The sequence below is a fragment of the Anomalospiza imberbis genome, chromosome 12, assembly GCF_031753505.1.
Source record: "Anomalospiza imberbis isolate Cuckoo-Finch-1a 21T00152 chromosome 12, ASM3175350v1, whole genome shotgun sequence".
Taxonomy (NCBI): Eukaryota; Metazoa; Chordata; class Aves; order Passeriformes; family Viduidae; genus Anomalospiza; species Anomalospiza imberbis.
The window spans coordinates 16,070,061-16,081,020 of NC_089692.1; the positions used below are offsets into that span (position 1 = coordinate 16,070,061).

A 10,960-nucleotide genomic window follows, 5' to 3' on the forward strand; every position below is an offset into this window, starting at 1 on the left:
ACAGTTTAATGCAAATGTGAAACTGGAAAACCAAAATCACACTGATCTTAATGACTGAAGGAATGAATGGTTTTGGTCAGCTCCCTATGTAAGCTTAGATGGGCTCTCTGCTGCATCTGTCACTTCAGAGGTAACCTTCATTAAACAAGTTTCATTTGGCACACAAAACCCATATCTCATTTCAACAGTGAGCAATTTGTAATCACCATGTACAGTAGTCATCTCAGTATACTCATTTTCTGCATACATATAATTCTGATTAAATTAAGAAACCAGCATATCAGCCTCAGTAAGAAGTGCCCCAGACACCTGCAATTGCTGCTCTTTTGTTTCTACACATTTCTCACACGACATCCTGCTAAGCCAACCCTTCAAGGAAGGGCTTCACAATACTTTATCAGCTCTTGCAGATGAGTCATTAAAAATCAAAGGTTTGTTGTTCAGAAAGCCAGGCATCACTCATTCCTTTACAGATAATAAATTCTGGGGGAAAAAAAAAATCAACACCCTGTCTGCATTAGGTTTCTGTACCTGTGACCTCAGTCAAATATGGATACACAAAACCAAATTACAGTCTTGCTAAAATCAAAAGAAGTTTTGCCATTGTAGTGCTGAGTTTACCAAATTTCAACTCAGTCATGGTACAAATCAGGATACCAAAACCACAGGATTCCTTTAAACAAACCCAATTGCCTTTACAAGCTACACTGCTTCTCATTTCCTCTTTCAGCATGTGAAAGTTAGGGCAGCATTCCTCCTGTCTGGCTGCTCAGTATGAATAATAGATACGTCATTTTTTAACTGTCAACAAAGTATCTGTAAGAGGTGCACTCGTCCTTTTAAATATCTACAGCAAACTGTTTGTTTGGCGTCACACACAGCTCACATTTTCCAACTAGCAAAGAAATTACTAAAAAAAGACCTACATGTTAAACCACAGAAACAATTTTAATCACACCTTATTATCCTTATGTAATATTTAATTATCTCCTCTCCTACTCCCTTGCTTCAGTGACAATTTGCTCAATGATGTGTCAAGGAGATGGAAAAAAAAAACAAAACAAATGAGGTCAAATCATTGCAATAATACACTGGTGTTTATTTACTGAGGGCCAAAGCCTCCGTGGCTGCAAATGGTGCAACTCCTGTGCAGGCAGCTGAGCTCTGCTGATTTACACCAGCTGGAGACTGAAACACAACTGCTGAGAAAGAGATTGCACTGCTGTAATCTTCAATGTAAACCGGGCAATATTTCAGATACAAAAAGCAAAGACCTTAAAGGAGAGCTGAGACTGTACTGATAGGGTGACAGCCACTCCCCTACACAGCAGAGGAGGAGTTTTCCAGTGGTGTAAATGGCCATGCTTCCCCTGGAGCCAGCTCAGGACCACCCACTGCTTGTGTTGCTGTGGGCTCCAATACCTCCTTTGTAATAATTAGTCCCATCTTCCCTCTAATATTCCCTTTTGGCAGTGCTTCTTTCCTGCTCTTGTCCTCAGCAGGTCAGATGCTTTTGGCTGCCTCACCCCTCACTGCCATTTCTCCTCCACTGCCACATACTCCAGTGACCACCCTCTCAGCTCTGCCAAATGACCATTCCTGTGGCCCTGCTCTAAATCAGGTCTGTGAAAGGACACCCTTCAGACATCAAATGTTATGACTGTTACAGACTTAGAGCCCAACTGCATGAAAAGCTGAGTAGGAAAGGCAAAGTGGGCAGTGGGAACAGGAGTCACACATGGTGGTGGGAAAGGAGGAGCTTCTCAAATCAGATCTGCCAGAACAACATTATTTAAATGTCCACAATAAGTCACCTTAATTATTTGGGTTATTGCTGGGTCTCAGGGGCCTCAAACTTTTGAGGTTACAATCCAAGAGCTCTTTGATATTTAGAGGGTAATCACTTCCTTCACAGGTCAGGATTAGGCACAGCAGACACTTTCAACATTTAGAGCTTTACTGCCAATACTCAGATATACAAGCAATCAGCAGGTACTTCAAGTACAACAATTTCACAGTGGCCTCAAAGTGGTTGGTGGCAGAGCTTGGATAAAAACGCCCCAGTTCCCAACTAGATGACAGCAAACATGCCAAAAAAAGTATCACAGCTCCCTGTGCAATGAGCAGCACTTGCCCCTGGTGCACTGGAAAGAGCTCACCTCTGTGTGTGTGTTCAGGATGCCACATCGCTCTCCTGGTTTGGAAGGATCTTTTGATTTCCCTCCAGTATTACTGTCAACAGTAACAATGATGGCAGGGAACATAGGGATTTGGGAGAAGAGTTGCATGCATTTTTTCTGAGCAAGGCAAGAAGTCCCTAGGGGGGAAAAAAAAAAAACACCAAAAAAAAACCCCAAAAACACCCACTTCCCACACATTAGAGTTTTTATTATTAATAGCACCTCAAGGGCTGAAAAACTGATGGGAGACATTGGGGAAAATTAGGACAGGTTGAAAAAAAAATGAAGGAATAGACAGCCCCAAGAGTGAGGATTCCATTACTATAAGTTGACAGACCATTAAAAAAAGGTCAGTATCCACTTTAAATATATGAACAAATTAACAGAATACACCATGTTCAGCTACATGTTCAGAAGCACTAATGAGAATAGCTTACAGTTCAGTTTACTTAGCTCTTTAAATAAACATGGGCTATTGGAAATGTTATACAACAACGCCAGCACCATAAGTGTAGCTCCAACTCCTGTCATTCCTGCAGATGAGTTACAAATCTACAAGAACTTGTCTGCTCCATGCTTGCAGCCACCACTACACTTAAATTAGTAACTACATAGGCCTCTTCCAAGGCATATCAGAGACCAGCTGTGCAAGGACCTGTCACCTTCTTGTCAGTGAAAGTTTTCTGTCCAAAGAACTTTCGTCATCCCCCATTCCTCAAGTAGCTGGATGTCACTTGAAGAGACAGCTGAAGTCACTTGCAATGAATGGTCTCAAATCAGAGCTCACTGCCCTTGTCACAGAAAGTCTCACCCCGCAGCTAAAACTGTCACTGATCATGTTTAGATATGTACACTGAGGTATCAGATTAGAAAAGAGTATGCACGAGATGGGAGTTTAAAAGAGGCCAAGTTGCAAGGAAAATCTTAATAGGGAGAATCGAAGGCTTGAAGAGTTAGCCCTTTTCCAAACCAAATTTATATTTCCCATCAAATCCAATAAAAAATATCTAGCTTCTAAAAACGGCATGTGTCCAACCAACATATTCAAGAAGGAGCTAAAACTTTAAGTGGTACTTTGGCCAGAGAGCATGTAGATTGCTGAGATATTATGGCATCTCTGCAGCAAGTTACTTCATTAATAGGAAAATACCCAAAAGGCATATCTTGGCTTCAAGATTAATGCTCAAAATGGTAGACATATGTGCTATAGTTAAAAAAATAAAGAAAAAATTGTATTAAATTGGTATATTCTCAAAAATAAGAAAAAAATCCCAACACCTTAAATGTTATCATATTTGCTGTTTGTTTCTGACCCTCTTGCTTATATGAGCAATAGAAGCTTTGCCTCCTGGTTATAGCAAGAGATGGAGCAATCCAGGCTCTACAGTTGCTCTCCCAGCTCAGGTACTGACTTTTGGGTGACTTGCTTAGATTCTCACTAACTTCTAGGAAATCCAGTTTATCCACTGGCAAACCCAGCTGCCTGGTCTTGCCAAGGAGCACTTGAGGACACATTTCTAAGGCTGACCTCTAAAAATAGCCAAGTACAAGTTGGGCTGCAGCTGTTAGTAGAAAGACAAAGGACATGGAAACATCCAGAAGATGGTCATTATGTTCTACATAATTTCATTTCACACTTTTAAGATCTTGCCACACCAGTACATCATGGGAGCTGGATCATGGGGAGTGCTCTGCAGATTTGTCCAACCTGTGGCGCAATCTGGGCCAGCCCAAGAGCTCCAGAAAATGGGTTTCCCTGCTGTGCCTCTCCTCAGAAGGCGAATTTTAGTGGGAGAGTTGGATAAGGGCATGGGGATTGGAAGATATTCACAACAGAATGCAGGAGTGCTTTTTCCTCTCTACAAAGACACCTCCCAAAAAGCTGGAGATGGAGAAGAAACCCTTGACAAATCTCAAAGTCTGCTGCTGCCTGGGAATTGAGAAGATGTACCTGATCTTTCATTTCTGCCTGTCCAGTTCTCCTCCAAGGCTTTAAAGTTCCTGAATAAAGTATTTAGGCTCATCTCTGTCCTAGAAGTTGATTTAGCCAGTATCTTGTTCTCCTTATAGAAAAGAAAATAATCTTCAGTCAGAAGGATCATAAGCTTCTTTCCTTTTACCCTCTCACTGTTGGCATGAAAGCAAGATCATTTGTTCCAACTATGTATTTACAACAAGCATTTGCTTTGGTTTTGCTTGAAAACACAGCAAGAGAAATTTTACTCCAAATTTCATATGTCAAAATTCCCTCCATAAATAAAGCTTGACAGAGTGAAGGGTATCTATTCCAACTTTTTTTTTAAGTATATTTATTTTGTTCTTGCCTGAAAACACAGCAGGGAAATTTTATTTAAAAGTGAATATGAAGGAGTATTGTTTAGAATAGAGACCCCATTTTAGACCAGGAATTTTTATCCCTCACCTTCCATGCTCCTCAGTAATCACAAGCAGGTACAAAAGTACAGCCCAAACTGACACTGCAACCAACATTTACAGATTTTGCTACAGAGAAATCCTTGAAATATCACTGCACACTAATGACCATCAGGAGCTATCACAGTCCACTTTGCACTGAAGAAGTCCTGGGGAGATATTGTGACACAAATGGCATTTGTGTTATGATCCAGCTGTAGGGTGCAATCACTGCATTGTGCTTGGGTTGTGAGTTCACACTATTATTGTATCATCCACTCAATCAAAATCCCATGCAACACCAAATACCTCAAATAAGTCAATCTTATAATAAATACTAAACCCTCCTCATTCAGAATATCTAAAAGCCTGTCCAGAGTATTGAGCCAAACAGGAGCCTCTGGATCCTCAGCCCTTTTAAAAATTAGGCCACTGCTTTAGAAACCTAAACATAGGCTAAAGGATCTAACTGTAGGCTCCTATTTTTGAAAGTTCTTGGTCTTTAATTTCCATAGCATGGTAAACAAAGCATCTTTTTTCTTCCCTGCTAGAAAGTACTCAGGGTTCAGAAGTTTATTGGAAACATAGCTGACATCCAAATCAACACAGATTGCAAAAACAACAGGGCTGACAAGACAGAACACTTTCAAAACATCACACTGATCATTAGAACAGCAGAGCAAAACATTAATATCATAAGCTTAGCAGTCAAGGACTCTGCTCTAGCTGAGTATAGCTCTTTAAGCAAGGGAAATCTGGGAAAATAGACTTTGAAGATAAATAGATGGATTTGCTTTCCAGCAAACAAATACAGGATCAACAAAATTGAACATGATGACTATTCCATAGGCAACAGTGATGCTGCCATGCAGATTTTCAAAAATGTCACTATAGCAAATAAGCCTCTGTTTTGCTCTTGGGAGCAAGAGAAAGTGAGAAAGTAGAGTAGATATTAAAGGACATTTTGGCAAAAAATAATAGACAAAAATAATGAAACTCTCCCCATCATTAAGTCAAACTTTCAGTTGACAGTCAGACCGGGGGGCAAGGGGTGGAGAGGTGAGGGTGTAGCTTTAACAAAACAATATATTTTTTAAAAGATCTTCCAACATTATTTTAGCACTGTGGAAGAGAGAAAACATTATTTTAGCACTGTGGAAGAGAGAAACAAAGCCTCAAAAATAGTAATTCACTTCTAATAGAGGAAAGTCCTGCTTACAAAAGATGTTTAAGGAGTAAACCCTGCCCCATTGCCCCTAAATTCAAACCTTTACTGGATGGAAGCCTCATTTGTCTGATCCAGAATGAAATATATCACAGCCTTTTACTTATAAGACTGGAGATACATGGTGAGGGCTTCCTGGACACTGGAGGATCTTTCTTTCCTAGTTCCACGTGTGAAATAACTCCCTACAAATATGAACTCCATACATTTTAGTGACATGAGTGCCTGTAGACCTTGCACAAACAGACCTACTAATGATCTCGACAGGAGCTACGTGCACAGAGAATCAGTAGTGTTGACACTGAATAACTGGTGTGCAGATGTATCAGATTGATACATGAATATAAGAAATAATGCATCAGCTGGATCTTCCAAGTTGATAACTTCTACTGGAGGTGCTGGGTCCTTCACTATTTATATTATTTCCTTATTGCATTCTGTTTTGGAGCAATGACTTTGACTTGGCAAGCACCTTTTCCTTGCCAAAGTATGTGTATTTACAACAGGAAAACTAAAAAGCATCTATTGTCTATACAAGAAAGCTTGGCAGTAAAACATATCTTTATTATCATGTCACAGACTGAGCTCTTATAGTTAAATATCTGAGTTTGTTGGTATTTCCATTATAACCCCAACTACAAAAGTATGTTTTGAGTGAGATTTACAAGTCAAAGGCTCTGATTTTCCTCACTTGAAGTGATATAAATGAGGAGTTAGTGCACACATGGCATGCATGGGGAGAGATTCAAAGTTCTGGGGAAAGCAAAAAAAAACCAAAAAAAGAACAAAAGCTGCTTTGCACACATGATGCTCAATTTGCAGGCATCCACATTTATGAGCCCATTTCAGCCCCATTCAGCTCACTTATGTTGCAAAAGCCTTTGCATGGTCTGTGAATCATCTTTTGCATAAAAATGAATACGCTGTGCTAACACAGCCTTACCTGCACCCAAAAAAAGTGTAACAATATTGGTATGAGTGAGACTGTCATTTCATTGAACAGCTCCACTTAGAACACTGTGTTTTCAATGAAAGGCAAATCTGATCCAGTGAAACAAACCTGGGACTATAAAGACAGGAATTTCCAGATCTTCATCCCACTGCTGCCAGTGATTTGATGAGTCACTTTATGAGAGTTCACTCACCATTTAGATTATCACACACTCACCAATTTTTACCTGGGGATACTGGCATCTGCTTGCTTTTCATACTGGGGGTGTTGTGAAGATTCAATAACATTTCCACGTGTTAAGCATTAGAGAAGTGCTAAGCGGTCATAGTGTCTGATTTAATGCTCCCTTTTCTGGGAGCTGGGATAGAGTTACAATTTTCATGCTAAGCTTACCTCATATTCCTTGACTTGGTAGAGGAAAGGTCTCTCTCTAGATACATATCACACAACACATATTCCAAAACCAGAACCAGGGACTTTCAGGCCAAAAAAACCAAAACTTTGAGCCACGACACACATTTGGGTGAACCTAAAAACAAAACCCACCCCACGCACAAGTGTTTCACTCCTATCCTATTAAAATTCATTCATTTTTCCTGCATGTTTTTCCACTTTTGCTGCCTTAGATTTTCTGTCCATCTCCATCCTTCAGCAGACTTACTGGCTCACCAAGGTCACTCTGCTGTGTGTGACATCACAATCCCCATGGTAACCCCCATGTTGTCACAAACAGTGCCAGAGGAGGAGGGGGAATAGAGCTAGAAAAGAGCATTTACACACAAATATCTTGGCATTCAAAAAGACTGGGAAAGAAAATGCACAAAAAAGCCTATGACAGCTTAATGAGGTTTTGGTAACATGTTGTAGTTTTCCAACTGTGTTCAAGTATGATCTTGGTTCTTAAGATCTGATTTTCCTTACTTTTATGGACTTAAAAGAACTACATCCATTTTGCTCAGCACAGCAATCTGAAAGTTCCCATGTCTGATTTTATTATTTAATGTGGAGGAAGAATTGCATTTCAACGCCTGCTGAAGAAACTGCCTTTTATAAAGACAGTCTACAGAGATATGTTTGGAATTTTAAATCCTGGTGTTTTGCTTTTTTTTTAATCTTTTATTAATGGCTTGTGTTCCCATTACTCCAAACTGAGTATTAGGTTCCTGGGGAAAAGCACCAATCAAATGTGTAGAGCAACTGGAATGTATTTGAAAATAAAGCAGGGTTAGCTGATCAAAATCAGTATTTCTGAGATTTAGGCCTGTGATGGACATCTTGTATTGAACAAAAAAGAAAAGTCAGAAGAAGTGGAATCATTTTGACAGCAGCAGGTCTGGAGGTAGTGAGAGAGAAACTGGTGCCCATTTTCCTTTAATTCTGATTGATCAGTCTCAAGAGGTTACACCAGAACCAAATTCAAATACCATTTACATTTTTTTTTTGTGACAGAGCTGGGCAGAAATTAATTCTGCTGCCTGATCTGACCACAGCCCCAACTGAGATCCCCTTGCAGCTCACTCCTGCAAAGGGTTTGTGTGATTTGAGCTGTGAGGGATGATGGGCATGATTTGCTTACTTCAACTCAGCCTATGAGAAAAAGAAAACCAAAACTTTTCCTGGCAACACCAACACCTAAACCTTGACTTTTTATCCTTACTCTGGAAACCTAAACAATTCCCACTGGGTTAGAACTGCACATCCAAAGATTCTAAGAAAAAGGATATTAAAGCAGAACTGAATAGCAGAAAAAGGCCACTGTGACACAGACACCTCCCCTCCCTCAAGCACAGACACAGCCCTGGCTGATCACATCTCCCAGCACCAGGGTCCTCACCTCACAAACTGGGGGCAACTAAATCCACCCTACAGGGATGTTTAGTAGGGCTTTCTAAAACTGTATACATTCACCTACTGTTACCAGTATCCTTCCTTCCCCACAGATGATATTAGTAGTAGTAGTAGTATTAAATTACTTTATAGCACTTAATAGCAGGTTTTATCATTGTTAAGGAATTCTGGATTAAAAATTATCTACAAGAGTCCTTCTAACCTGGCCAGTGACAGGGCTAATTGTGTCCTGATTATAAAGTTACTTGTTTTAAATAATGTTTGCCAAATATTAACTTGTTTCTTTTGCTCAGAAGGTGTGTGGATACTACAGTGTACTGCACGTGCAAGCCTTAAGTGTCCAGAAGAAAAAGAAACTATGTCCTTCTTGTGACACTGAATATTTGGTTTTAATCAAAATATGGATTCATTATTCACTGCCTACCACATCTTATTTATGGGTCTTCTCCTAAAATCCATGTCTGTTTTAAAGTAACATATTCTAAAGCCAAGTATCAGCCTGATCCACACAGAATTGAGAGCTCCTAAACAGCAATACATAAAATGTTTTTAAAACATTTTAAATGAAACAACGGAAGTATTTCACACACAATGTAAAACCAGAGTGTAAAAACAAGAGTGTGCTGCTCAGCTAATTGAACTTCTCTCTGTCACCACACATCTAACACTGCCTGCTTCTCAGACACAAGGGACCGGCAGAAAAAATCCCATGATCATCAGATAAAATCTAAAATAGAAAGTAAAGTTACAACTGTGGGGATAAAATGAGGTCTCCTATTTTCCTAGCTGACCTCTTGTTTTAACTCTTTTACTCAAAATACCACATGCCAAAAGCAGTGCTGAAGCAGTAATTCAATATTTGAATACTCAAATGAAATATTCTCTATTACATGCAACCAAAAAATGAGTGATTAAACATGACAATATAATACTAACAAAACTCAAACTCTGAGAAACACAACAGGCAAAAACGAAGCGAATTACAACAAAAATGGCCTCTAGTCATCTCAGCAAAATTCTACAGGAACCATTTTGCAGCTTGAAAACAGACTCCTCAAACAATCAAAGTGCACTTCTAATAAAATATTATTAAAAGCAGATATGCTTATAATTTTTTTTCCATTTGGTAGCAGGATCAGCTCTGCAAGTCTTCTCCCATACAAATCAGCTCATTTTTCAGTGGTTTAAAAATGATGCACACCAAGGGCTGCAATCCCACCCAGAACATGAAACACGATCCAGGAGGCACAAGAAGCACAGTGAGCTCCAGCTATTCTATTTCATTTCCACTCGTGTGTCACCTGCTCACTCCTGAGCCTCCCTTCACCGCAAAGGTGCTGCTGGTTTGCCTTTGAATCTCCACTGAACTCAAACTTGTCACAAAGGTTTGGTCCAAGGTCTAGACTTTGCCTGCTTGTGCCAATCGTTGAGTGCCACACAACATGTTTCTGCTGAACGTGCAAAAAGTCTCCAAACATTTCCTTTCAGATCCCCAATCAGAACACAGACATCAGGTTAAAGGGATATTAAACATCCCAAATGCAGATTTTAAAGCAAAGTCTGCACCAAGTATTGTATTAATTACCAGGATTCTTCCAAGGCCATGATGAACACTTCAGTAGGCACATTTAAGGTAAATTATTTTGCTCTTGGGATACAGATTTTATTCTGTGTTTGACTGCATTGCACTGCACAGGAAAACCCAAACACTGCAGAGACAGAGCTCTGAGATTTCAGTTTATATCCTCACAGGTGCAGAAAGCACTTCTAGGGGAAATGCATCTCTCCCTCGGGCAAAAAAAGAGGATTCTTAGGAGCCAAGACACAAGACAACACAAGTCAGCTGGTCAGGGGAGAGCAGGTCAGAGGGTCAAGGAAGGAACTCTGACCCCCACAGAGTTTTCTATCAAAATAATGATTTTTTTTTTTTAACTTTCACTAAAATTTTTAGTAACACAGCTGAACAGATAATGAGAGTAGTTTAGCAAGAAGAGGTGCTCTTACTTTTCCTCTTTTCTTTTTATCCTGAACCATGTTTTCAACCACTTGAAACTCTCCCCTCTTTACCCCAGCCCAGGAAAACCCACAATATAATTCAGCCATTTGAAGATCACTGATTGAGCAGTTCATTTTAAAACACTTGTCTGAAATTTTTTACACCCAGATGTTGGGACAGGTTGGAATGACTGCTATTTCCCTTGTCCTCAGAGGATGATAATGTCACATTTAAGAACATTAATTAGAAATATCATCTACAAATAGTTGGACCTCTCTTCTTAAAAATCCCTTGCATCCATGAACTTTCCAAAACTGATAGCATTTGTGAGAACATTCCAGCAAAAC

General features: G+C 39.7%; 1 long non-coding RNA gene across 4 annotated transcripts in view; it reads right to left on the reverse strand.

The window, feature by feature from the left end:
- Window positions 1–10,960, reverse strand: part of LOC137481367 (uncharacterized) — a 150,529-nt gene that overhangs the window by 105,448 nt on the left and 34,121 nt on the right. The gene's annotated exons all lie outside the window — the stretch shown is intronic.